The following is a 12,664-nucleotide window of genomic DNA, read 5'->3' as shown; positions in this document are numbered from 1 at the left end:
ATGATCAAATTTGCTTTATTCTTTTAGTATCATTTGTTGAAGTGCATTCCTAGGTAGGCTCAGGAGCAGCAGAGTACTGCTGGTAGCTAGCTAGCGATTAGTGGCTACTCATATATGCCTTTGTCATTGACTCACCAGATGTGTTCAGCTAGCACCCAATAGTGCATTGCTGCTCTTAAGCTAACTGTTGAACAAAGGATACCAAGCAAAATAAGCAAACTTTATAAAAGTCAAATGGAATTTGAATCACTCAAAATTTGGGGCCTTATTTTTAGCATTATATTGTACTGTAGATGTCTTGGGTTTCACATCTAGAACCCTGCATAGTGACACAGCTCTGAGGCAAAATATGCCATTCTAAAATTCTTTGAGGAACCTTTCAGTGCTGACAAGGCTTCTTAGATCATCTCACCAGAACAGAGAGCTTTAGATCTTTGGGGCCTCTGTCTAAAATATCATTCTTTTGAAAAAAAGTAAAAACAAGATTCACCATTCAAATTTCAATTTATTCAAAATGGCTGTTTCATTTTTAAACAAGACAACCCTGTTCTGGCTTTTGTTTGTGCTCTAACCTGAAGGTGAGCTAAGCCAAGAGCGCTAAAACCAAAGGTGCATTTAATACTTGTAATAGCATTGTTCTTCATATTAAGAAGAAACTGTTATTTTTATTTTTATATATATATATATATATATATATATATATATTTATATTTATTTATATATATAATAAAATACCTTGCACTCTGTAGTATATCCAATCCAAAGTTTTAATACATCACCTCCGTGGTCAAAACATATAGCCCATAATCTGATGTTTCGGTCCTATAATAGGACCTTTATCAAGGCTCTCACAAGATACAATAACAGTGCTATAGTACCGACCTTGTATAGAAGCAACCCCCAGCAGGAAAAGCCCGCCAAACAAACCAAATGATAGAAACTGGAAGCGACATCAGAGCGCTTCTGGTTGTATGAACAAAATCTATTGAGTTTCTAAAAAATTAAGACTCAAAACTAATGCCCCATAAACCCATAATTAATGTGGCAAAAATAAAAAAAAGAAATAGAAAAATGAAAGGAAACCGTAATCCTGTGTATATATAAAAAAAAAACCATTTTATTCAGAGTAAAGAAAAATGAATTTCAAGTACTTCTATATTAAAACAATAAAATTGTGTTAACATTGTTTTAAAGAGATATGTTATATGACAGGGAAGGGCTCAAAGGTTTATATATATGTATGTATATTTGTATGTGTGCATGTATATATATGTGTATGTACTGTATGTACGTATGTGTGCACATACATATGTAAACATACATAGAAATACACACACACACATATGTATACTGTATATACATTTTAGCCCTTCCCACACCAACACCTTGCCATATACCATATTCCTTTAAAACAATTTTTATACATTTATTTCAATAATAAACATATATTTTACATGTAATATATATATTTATATATATGTATATATGTGTGTGTGTTATATGTTTTACATGTGTTTTATTATACTTTTATTCTAGCCCTAACCCTTTACTTAAAGGGACACTGAACCCAATTTTTTTCTTTCGTGATTCAGATAGAGCATGCAATTTTAAGCAACTTTCTAATTTACTCCTATTATCAATTTTTCTTCATTCTGTTGCTATCTTTATTTGAAAAAGAAGGCATCTAAGCTATTTTTTGGTTCAGACCTCTGGACAGTACTTGTTTATTGGTCGGTTAAATTAATCTACCAATCAGCAAAAACAACCCAGTTTGTTCACCAAAAATGGGCCTGCATCTAAACTTACATTCTTGCTATTCAAATAAAGATACCAAGAGAATGAAGAACATTTGGGGCCCCATCCGATATGCAGCGTCGCCCGCAAAAGCCGGCAACGCCGGTTTTTGCGCGGGTTTGGTATCACATATACAGCTTAGCATACAACTTACGCCCGTATATTTCACCCGTCGCCCGCAATTTTTACTCCCATAGGCTAACATGGGACCGCATCGTAAATCGGTATCCAATATCCAGCGCAAGGCCTTACGTGGCGAAAATGGAGAAATCTTACTCCAATTTCACCTCGCCATAAAATGCAGCCGTAGCAGGCCTTGCGTTGAGTATGGGAGCACCATAACTCCCTAAATTGCCTGCAAAAAAACAAAACCTAACGCATGTGCAATGTCTAACTACCTGTCAACCGCAATCCCCCACCGCAATACCTAATAAAGTGTATTAACCCTTAAACCGCCATTTCCGGACCCCGCAGCCACCTACATTAAATTTATTAACCCCTGATCTGACCCCCCTACACCGCCGCCACCTACATTAAATATATTAACCTCTAATCTGACCCCCCTAAACCACCGTCACCTACATTAAATATATTAACCCCTAATCTGACCCCCCTACACCGCCGCCACCTACATTAAATGTATTACCTCTAAACCAAAGTCTAACCCTAACACCCCCAATTTAATTATTATTTAAATAAATCTAAATAATATTAATATTATTAACTAAATTATTCCTATTTAAAACTAAATACTTATCTATAAAATAAACCCTAAGGCCTAGATTTAGAGTTTGGCGTTAGCCGTGAAAACCAGCGTTAGAGGCTCCTAACGCTGGTTTTAGGCTACCTCCGGTATTTGGAGTCATTAAAAAAAGGGTCTAACGCTCACTTTTAAGCCGCGACTTTTCCATACCGCAGATCCCCTTACGTAAATTGCGTATCCTATCTTTTCAATGGGATTTTTCTAACTCCGGTATTTAGAGTCGTGTCTGAAGTGAGCGTTAGACATCTAACGACAAAACTCCAGCCGCAGGAAAAAAGTCAGTAGTTAAGAGCTTTCTGGGCTAACGCCGGTTCATAAAGCTCTTAACTACTGTGCTCTAAAGTACACTAACACCCATAAACTACCTATGTACCCCTAAACCGAGGTTCCCCCACATCGCCGACACTCGATTACATTTTTTTAACCCCTAATCTGCCGACCGCCACCTACGTTATACTTATGTACCCCTAATCTGCTGCCCCTAACACCACCGACCCCTATATTATACTTATTAACCCCTAACCTGCCCCCCACAACGTCACAGCCAGCTACCTACAATAATTAACCCCTAATCTGCCGACCGCAAAGCACCGCCATCTACGTTATACTTATGTACCCCTAATCTGCTGCCCCTAACACCGCCGACCCCTATATTATATTTATTAACCCCTAATCTGCCCCCCTCAACGTCGCCTCCACCTGCCTACACTTATTAACCCCTAATCTGCCGAGCGGACCGCACCGCTATTATTATAAAGTTATTAACCCCTAATCCGCCTCATTCACTCTATAATAAATAGTATTAACCCCTAATCTGCCCTCCCTAACATCGCCGACACCTAACTTCAATTATTAACCCCTAATCTGCCGACTGGAGCTCACCGCTATTCTAATAAATGTATTAACCCCTAAAGCTAAGTCTAACCCTAACACTAACACCCCCCTAAATTAAATATAATTTTAATCTAATGAAATTAATTAACTCTTATTAAATAAATTATTCCTATTTAAAGCTAAATACTTACCTGTAAAATAAATCCTAATATAGCTACAATATAAATTATAATTATATTATAGCTATTTTAGGATTAATATTTATTTTACAGGTAACTTTGTATTTATTTTAACCAGGTACAATAGCTATTAAATAGTTAAGAACTATTTAATAGCTAAAATAGTTAAAATAATTACAAAATTACCTGTAAAATAAATCCTAACCTAAGTTACAATTAAACCTAACACTACACTATCAATAAATTAATTAAATTAAATACCTATAATTATCTACAATTAAACCTAACACTACACTATCAATAAATAAATTAAATACAATGCCTACAAATAACTACAATGAAATAAACTATCTAAAGTACAAAAAATAAAAAAGAACTAAGTTACAAAAAATAAAAAAATATTTACAAACATAAGAAAAATATTACAACAATTTTAAACTAATTACACCTACTCTAAGCCCCCTAATAAAATAACAAAGCCCCCCAAAATAAAAAAATGCCCTACCCTATTCTAAATTACTAAAGTTCAAAGCTCTTTTACCTTACCAGCCCTGAACAGGGCCCTTTGCGGGGCATGCCCCAAGAAGTTCAGCTCTTTCGCCTGTAAAAAAAAACCATACAATACCCCCCCCAACATTACAACCCACCACCCACATACCCCTAATCTAACCCAAACCCCCCTTAAATAAACTTAACACTAAGCCCCTGAAGATCTTCCTACCTTATCTTCATAATCAGCCAATCAGAATCAAGTTCAATCCGATTGTCTGATCCAATCAGCCAATTGGATTGAACTTGATTCTGATTGGCTGATTCCATCAGCCAATCAGAATATTCCTACCTTAATTCCGATTGGTTGATAGAATCCTATCAGCCAATCGGAATTCGAGGGACGCCATCTTGGATGACGTCATTTAAAGGAACCGTCATTCGTCGTTCAGTCGTCGGCCAGGATGGATGTTCCGCGTCGGAGGTCTTCAGGATGCTGCCGCTCCGCTCCGGATGGATGACCATAGAAGATCCCGCTTGGATGAAGACTTCAATCGGATGGAAGACCTCTTCTGCCCCGCTTGGATGAAGACTTCAGCCGGATCATGGACCTCTTCAGCCCCCCGCTTGGGCTTGGATCAGGACATCGGAGGAGCTCTTCTGGATCGATCGGTGAACCTGGTATGGTGAAGATAAGGTAGAAAGATCTTCAGGGGCTTAGTGTTAGGTTTATTTAAGGGGGGTTTGGGTTAGATTAGGGGTATGTGGGTGGTGGGTTGTAATGTTGGGGGGGGTATTGTATGTTTTTTTTTACAGGCAAAAGAGCTGAACTTCTTGGGGCATGCCCCGCAAAGGGCCCTGTTCAGGGCTGGTAAGGTAAAATAGCTTTGAACTTTAGTAATTTAGAATAGGGTAGGGTATTTTTTTATTTTGGGGGGCTTTGTTATTTTATTAGGGGGCTTAGAGTAGGTGTAATTAGTTTAAATTTGTTGTAATATTTTTCTTATGTTTGTAAATATTTTTTTATTTTTTGTACTTTAGATAGTTTATTTCATTGTAGTTATTTGTAGGTATTGTATTAAATTTATTTATTGATAGTGTAGTGTTAGGTTTAATTGTAGATAATTATAGGTATTTTATTTAATTAATTTATTGATAGTGTAGTGTTAGGTTTAATTGTAACTTAGGTTAGGATTTATTTTACAGGTAAGAGTTAATTAATTTCGTTAGATTAAAATTATATTTAATTTAGGGGGGTGTTAGTGTTAGGGTTAGACTTAGCTTTAGGGGTTAATACATTTATTAGAATAGCGGTGAGCTCCAGTCGGCAGATTAGGGGTTAATAATTGAAGTTAGGTGTCAGCGATGTTAGGGAGGGCAGATTAGGGGTTAATACTATTTATTATAGGGTTAGTGAGGCGGATTAGGGGTTAATAACTTTATTATAGTAGCGCTCAGGTCCGTTCGGCAGATTAGGGGTTAATAAGTGTAGGCAGGTGGAGGCGACGTTGAGGGGGGCAGATTAGGGGTTAATAAATATAATATAGGGGTCAGCGATGTTAGGACAGCAGATTAGGGGTACATAGGGATAATGTAGGTAGCGGCGGTTTACGGAGCGGCAGATTAGGGGTTAATAATAATATGCAGGGGTCAGCGATAGCGGGGGTGGCAGATTAGGGGTTAATAAGTGTAAGGTTAGGGGTGTTTAGACTCGGGGTACATGTTAGGGTGTTAGGTGCAGACGTAGGAAGTGTTTCCGCATAGCAAACAATGGGGCTGCGTTAGGAGCTGAACGCGGCTTTTTTGCAGGTGTTAGGTTTTTTTTCAGCTCAAACAGCCCCATTGTTTTCTATGGGGGAATCGTGCATGAGCACGTTTTTGAGGCTGGCCGCTTGCGTAAGCAACTCTGGTATCGAGAGTTGAAGCTGCGTTAAATATGCTCTACGCTCCTTTTTTGGAGCCTAACGCAGCCTTTATGTGGACTCTCAATACCAGAGTTATTTTTATGGTGCGGCCAGAAAAAAGCCGGCGTTAGATTTTCGGGTCGTTACCGACAAAACTCTAAATCTAGCCGTATGATAGCTACAATATAATTAATAACTACATTTTAGCTATTTTAGGATTTATTTTTATTTTACAGGTAACTTTGTATTTATTTTAACTAGGTACAATAGCTCTTAAATAGTTAATAACTATTTAATAGCTACCTAGTTAAAATAATTACAAAATTACCTGTAAAATAAATCCTAACCTAAGTTACAAATACACCTAACACTACACTATCAATAAATTAATTAAATAAATTAACTACAATTATCTAAAATAAAATACAATTAAATAAACTAAACTATAGTACAAAAAAAAAACACTAAATTATAAAAAATAAAAAAAATTACAAGAAGTTTAAAATAATTACACCTAATCTAAGCCCCCTAATAAAATAAAAAAGCCCCCCAAAATAATAAAATGCCCTACCCTATAATAAATTACAAATAGCCCTTAAAAGGGCCTTTTGCGGGGCATTGCCCCAAAGTAATCAGCTCTTTTACCTGTAAAAAAAAAGAACAATCCCCCCCAACATTACAACCCACCACACACACACCCCTACTCTAAAACCCACCTGATCCCCCCTTTAAAAACCTAACACTACCCCATTGAAGATCACCCTACCTTGAGCCATCTTCACCCAGCCGGGCCGAAGTCTTTATCCGATCCGGGCACAAGTGGTCTTCCAGCCGGGCAGAAGTCTTCATCCGATCGGGGCAGAAGAGGTCCTCCATCCGTCAGAAGTCTTCATCCAAGTGGCATCTTCTATCTTCATCCTTCCGGTGAGGAGCGGCTCCATCTTGAAGACCTCCGGCATGGAGTATCCTTCCTGCACGACGACTACCCGACGAATGGCTGGTCCTTTAAATGACGTCATCCAAGATGGTGTCCCTCGAATTCCGATTGGCTGATAGGATTCTATCAGCCAATCGGAATTAAGGTAGGAAAAATCCGATTGGCTGATTAGAATCCTATCAGCCAATCGGAATTCGAGGGACGCCATCTTGGATGACGTCATTTAAAGGACCAGCCATTCGTTGGGTAGTGATAATTATAGTTAATTTATTTAATTAATTTATTGATAGTGTAGTGTTAGGTGTATTTGTAACCTAGGTTAGGATTTATTTTACAGGTAATTTTGTAATTATTTTAACTAGGTAGCTATTAAATAGTTATTAACTATTTAATAGCTATTGTACCTAGTTAAAATAAATACAAAGTTGCCTGTAAAATAAAAATAAATCCTAAAATAGCTACAATGTATTTATTAATTATATTGTAGCTATCTTAGGGTTTATTTTATAGGTAAGTATTTAGTTTTAAATAGGAATAATTTAGTTAATAATATTAATATTATTTAGATTTATTTAAATAATAATTAAGTTAGGGGGGTCTTAGGGTTAGACTTGGGTTTAGGGGGTAATACATTTAATGTAGGTGGCGGCAGTGTAGGGGGGTCAGGTTAGGGGTTAATATATTTAATGTAGGTTGCGGCGGTGTAGGGGGGTCAGATTAGAGGTTACTATATTTAATGTAGGTGGCGGCGGTGTAGGGAGGTCAGTTTAGGGGTTAATACATATAATGTAGGTGGCGGTGGGCTCCGGGAGAGGCGGTTTAGGGGTTAATACTAGGATAGGTTTATTGTGGTGTGGGCTATGGCGGTTTAGGGGTTAATAATTTGGCTTATTGCATTGTGGGGGTTGTCAGTCTAGGGGTTAATACAATTATTATTAGGAGTGAGAGGGGGGATTGTGGATATAGGGGTATACGTATCGGGCTGATTTTTGGGAGGCGTGTTAGACAGTAACGGGAGATTTAATATTTTAGTTCATTTATTTAGGCGCAGGCAGTTTCTAAAGTGCCGTAAGTCACTGGCGACTCCAGAAATTTGTAGTTACGCTCATTTCTGGACATCGCTAGTTTATCCGACTTACGGCACTTTAGCAACTATATATATGTAATTATATGTAATACCACGATGTGCAAGGTGAAGCTACGGGTGGCACGGGTTCCCTCGCTTGCACCGAAAACTACACCGTATATCGGATTGCGCCCCTGATATTAGGAGTAAATTGTTGCTTAAAATTGCATGTTCTATCACGAAAGAAAAAAATGTGGGTTCAGCGTCCCTTTAAGGGGGCCGATTTAACAAAGTGCAAGCGGACATGGTCTGTTGTAGCTGATCATGTCCGCTGCACATCTAGTGAACTGCTTGTGCAATGCCGCCCCCTTCAGATTTGCAGCCAATCGACCGCTAGCAGGGGGTGTCAATCAACCCGATCATATGCGATTGGGGCGGATTGAAGTCCGAGGCCTCAGAAGCTTACGAGTTAAGGACTGATTCTTAACTCCTGTATGCGGCAAGCCTGAAGGCTCGCATGGAAACAGTCACATTCAGGGCCATTCAGCCCTTGTTAAATCGGCCCCAAGGTCTCAAGTTGCACTTACTTATATAGCGAAATACAGTCACAACATGTATTTTGAGCGATGTTTAGCTTGACCGCACTATCCACTGAAAGTATAGATTGAGCTAAAGGGATGTCGGCCGCACTACACATACTCTGGTTATTATGTTTTACCATGAACTTGTAATACCAGATTGCACTCTAATCTTAATGCGGTCCTGCAATATTGATAGTGTACTCTGCGTTATTATAGCAATACCCTTGTAATCTAGGCCATTCTCAGCAAAAGTTTTTTTTACTTTATTTTGCAAATATTTACATAGTTACTTTGTTATATAATAAGGTTTGTTTTCATTTTTAAAATTTACACGTCCCAATAATTGTAGCCAAAAATAACCCACTCCAGTTTGCTAGATCCAGAAAGCATTGACACACGCAGAAATTCAATGGAATGTGTCCAGAAATCTTTTCTTTATTTTAGACATGAGACTGTCTCAAGTGAATGGGTGTAACTCGCATGTAATATTACACAGTTTCATTTATTTACAGAAACCTCTTCTCATATCATTTTGTATGTAATTGTGCAGACAGATAGCTAGCTATAAGATGTACTGTATTTAATACATTAATGAGTTAAAGTAACATTTGTTAGTAAAACATAATTCCTGTATTTATCAGGATTAATATTTGCTGAGTAAAATAATGTAAATATGATACCTTCTATCAATCATTTAAATGCATTTTGTTTTGTTTACTGTACTTTTGTGTAACTGTAGACATCTACAAGTGTCAACTGAAAGTAAAGATTGTAATGTTACTGAGATGTCTGAAATTTCACTTATTGTTTTTAAAATATGCCATCGCCAGACATATTCGGCTAGATTAAGAGTTTGGCGGTAGCCGTCAAAACCAGCGTTAGAGGCTCCTAACGCTGGTTTTGGGCTACCACTGGTATTTAGAGTCAGTCAGGAAAGGGTCTAACGCTCACTTTGCAGCCGCGACTTTTCCATACCGCAGATCCCCCTACGCCATTTGCGTATCCTATCTTTTCAATGGGATCTTTCTAACGCCGGTATTTAGAGTCTTGGCTGAAGTGAGTCTTGGCTGAAGTAAAGCTCTTAACTACTGTGCTCTAAAGTACACTAACACCCCTAAACTACCTATGTACCCCTAAACCGAGGTCCCCCCACATCGCCGCCACTCTATTAAAAAATTTTTAAACACTAATCTGCCGACCACACACTGCCGCCACCTTCATTATCCCTATGTACCCCTAATCTGCTGCCCCTAATACCGCCGACACCTACATAATATTTATTAACCCCTAATCTGCCGCCCCCGCTATCTCTGACCCCTGCATATTATTATTAACCCCTAATCTGCCGCTCCGTACACCGCTGCAACCTACGTTATCCCTATGTACCCCTAATCTGCTGCCCCTAACACCGCCGACCCCTATATTATATTTTTTAACCCCTAATCTGCCGCCCCCAACGTCGCCTCCACCTACCTACAATAATTAACCCCTAATCTGCCGATTTTATATAGCTACAATATAAATTATAATTATATTGTAGCTATTTTAGGATTTATATTTATTTTACAGGCAACTTTGTAATTATTTTAACCAGGTACAATAGCTATTAAATAGTTAATAACTATTTAATAGCTACCTAGTTAAAATAATTACAAAATTACCTGTAAAATAAATCCTAACCTAAGTTACAATTAAACCTAACACTACACTAGCAATAAATTAATTAAATACAATACCTACAATTAAATACAATTAAATAAACTAACTAAAGTACAAAAACTAAAAAAGAACTAAGTTACAAAAAATAAAAAAATATTTACAAACATTAGAAAAATATTACAACAATTTTAAACTAATTACACCTACTCTAAGCCCCCTAATAAAATAACAAAGCCCCCCAAAATAAAAAAATGCCCTACCCTATTCTAAAATTAAAATAGAAAAGCTCTTTTACCTTACCAGCCCTTAAAAGGGCCATTTGCGGGGCATGCCCCAAAGAATTCATCTCTTTTGCCTGGAAAAAAAACATACAATACCCCCCCCCCAACATTACAACCCACCACCCACATACCCCTAATCTAACCCAAACCCCCCATAAATAAACCTAACACTAAGCCCCTGAAGATCTTCCTACCTTATCTTCACCACACCGGGTATCAGCGATCCTTCCAGGCTCCGATGTCTTGATCCAAGCCCAAGCGGGGGGCTGAAGACATCCATCCTCCGGCTGAAGTCTTGATCCAAGCGGGCAGAAGAGGACATCCGGACCGGCTAACATCTTCATCCAAGCCGCATCTTCTATGTTCTTCCATCCGATGACGACCGGCTGATCTTCAAGACCTCCAGCGTGGATCCATCCATCTTCACCGACGACTTCCCGACGAATAACAGTTCCTTTAAGGGACGTCATCCAAGATGGCGTCCCACGAATTCCGATTGGCTTATAGGATTCTATCAGCCAATCGGAATTAAGGTAGGAAAATTCTGATTGGCTGATTGAATCAGCCAATCAGATTCAAGTTCAATCCGATTGGCTGATCCAATCAGCCAATCAGATTGAGATCGCATTCTATTGGCTGTTCCGATCAGCCAATAGAATGCGAGCTCAATCTTATTGGCTGATTGAAGATGCCGCTTGATAGAAGACTTCAGTTGGATCATGGACCTCTTCAGCTCCCGCTTGGATGAAGACTTCAGCCGGATCATGGACATCTTCAGCCCCCCGCTTGGGCTTGGATCAAGGCATCGGAGGCTCTTCTGGATCGATCGGTGAACCCGGCGTGGTGAAGACAAGGTAGGGAGATCTTCAGGGGCTTAGTGTTAGGTTTATTTAAGGGGGGTTTGGGTTAGATTAGGGGTATGTGGGTGGTGGGTTTTAATGTTGGGGGGGGTATTGTATGTTTTTTTTTACAGGCAAAAGAGCTGAATTCTTTGGGGCAGGCCCCGCAAAGGGCCCTTTTCAGGGCTGGTAAGGTAAAAGAGCTTTTCTATTTTAATTTTAGAATAGGGTAGGGCATTTTTTTATTTTGGGGGTCTTTGTTATTTTATTAGGGGGCTTAGAGTAGGTGTAATTAGTTTAAAATTGTTGTAATATTTTTCTAATGTTTGTAAATATTTTTTTATTTTTTGTAACTTAGTTCTTTTTTATTTTTTGTACTTTAGTTAGTTTATTTTTATTGTATTTATTTGTAGGTATTGTATTTAATTAATTTATTGATAGTGTAGTGTTAGGTTTAATTGTAGATAATTGTAGGTAGTTTATTTAATTTATTTATTGATAGTGCAGTGTTAGGTTTAATTGTAACTTAGGTTAGGATTTATTTTACAGGTAATTTTGTAATTATTTTAACTAGGTAACTATTAAATAGTTATTAACTATTTAATAGCTATTGTACCTGGTTAAAATAAATACAAAGTTACCTGTAAAATAAATATTAATCCTAAAATAGCTACAATATAATTATAATTTATATTGTAGCTATATTAGGATTTATTTTACAGGTAAGTATTTAGCTTTAAATAGGAATCATTTATTTAATAAGAGTTAATTTATTTAGTTAGATTTAAATTATATTTAACTTAGGGGGGTGTTAGTGTTAGGGTTAGACTTAGCTTTAGGGGTTAATACATTTATTATAGTAGCGGCGAGATCCGGTCGGCAGATTAGGGGTTAATAAGTGTAGGTAGGTGGAGGCGATGTTGGGGGCGGCAGATTAGGGGTTAATAAATATAATATAGGGGTCGGCGGTGTTAGGGGCAGCAGATTAGGGGTACATAGGGATAACGTAGGTTGCGGCGGTGTACGGAGCGGCAGATTAGGGGTTAATAATAATATGCAGGGGTCAGCAATAGCGGGGCGGCAGATTAGGGGTTAATAAGTGTAAGGCTAGGGCTGTTTAGACTCGGGGTACATGTTAGGGTGTTAGGTACAGACTTAGGAAGTGTTTCCCCATAGGAAACAATGGGGCTGCGTTAGGAGCTTAACGCTGCTTTTTTGCAGGTGTTAGTTTTTTTTTCAGCTCAAACTGCCCCATTGTTTTCTATGGGGGAATCGTGCACGAGCACATTTTTGAAGCTGGCCGCATCCGTAAGCAGCGCTGGTATTTAGAGTTGCAGT

This window comes from Bombina bombina, chromosome 3 (assembly GCF_027579735.1).
Source record: "Bombina bombina isolate aBomBom1 chromosome 3, aBomBom1.pri, whole genome shotgun sequence".
Lineage (NCBI taxonomy): Eukaryota > Metazoa > Chordata > Amphibia > Anura > Bombinatoridae > Bombina > Bombina bombina.
The sequence above is the reverse complement of the archived record's forward strand: the minus strand, read 5'-3'. Positions refer to the sequence as shown.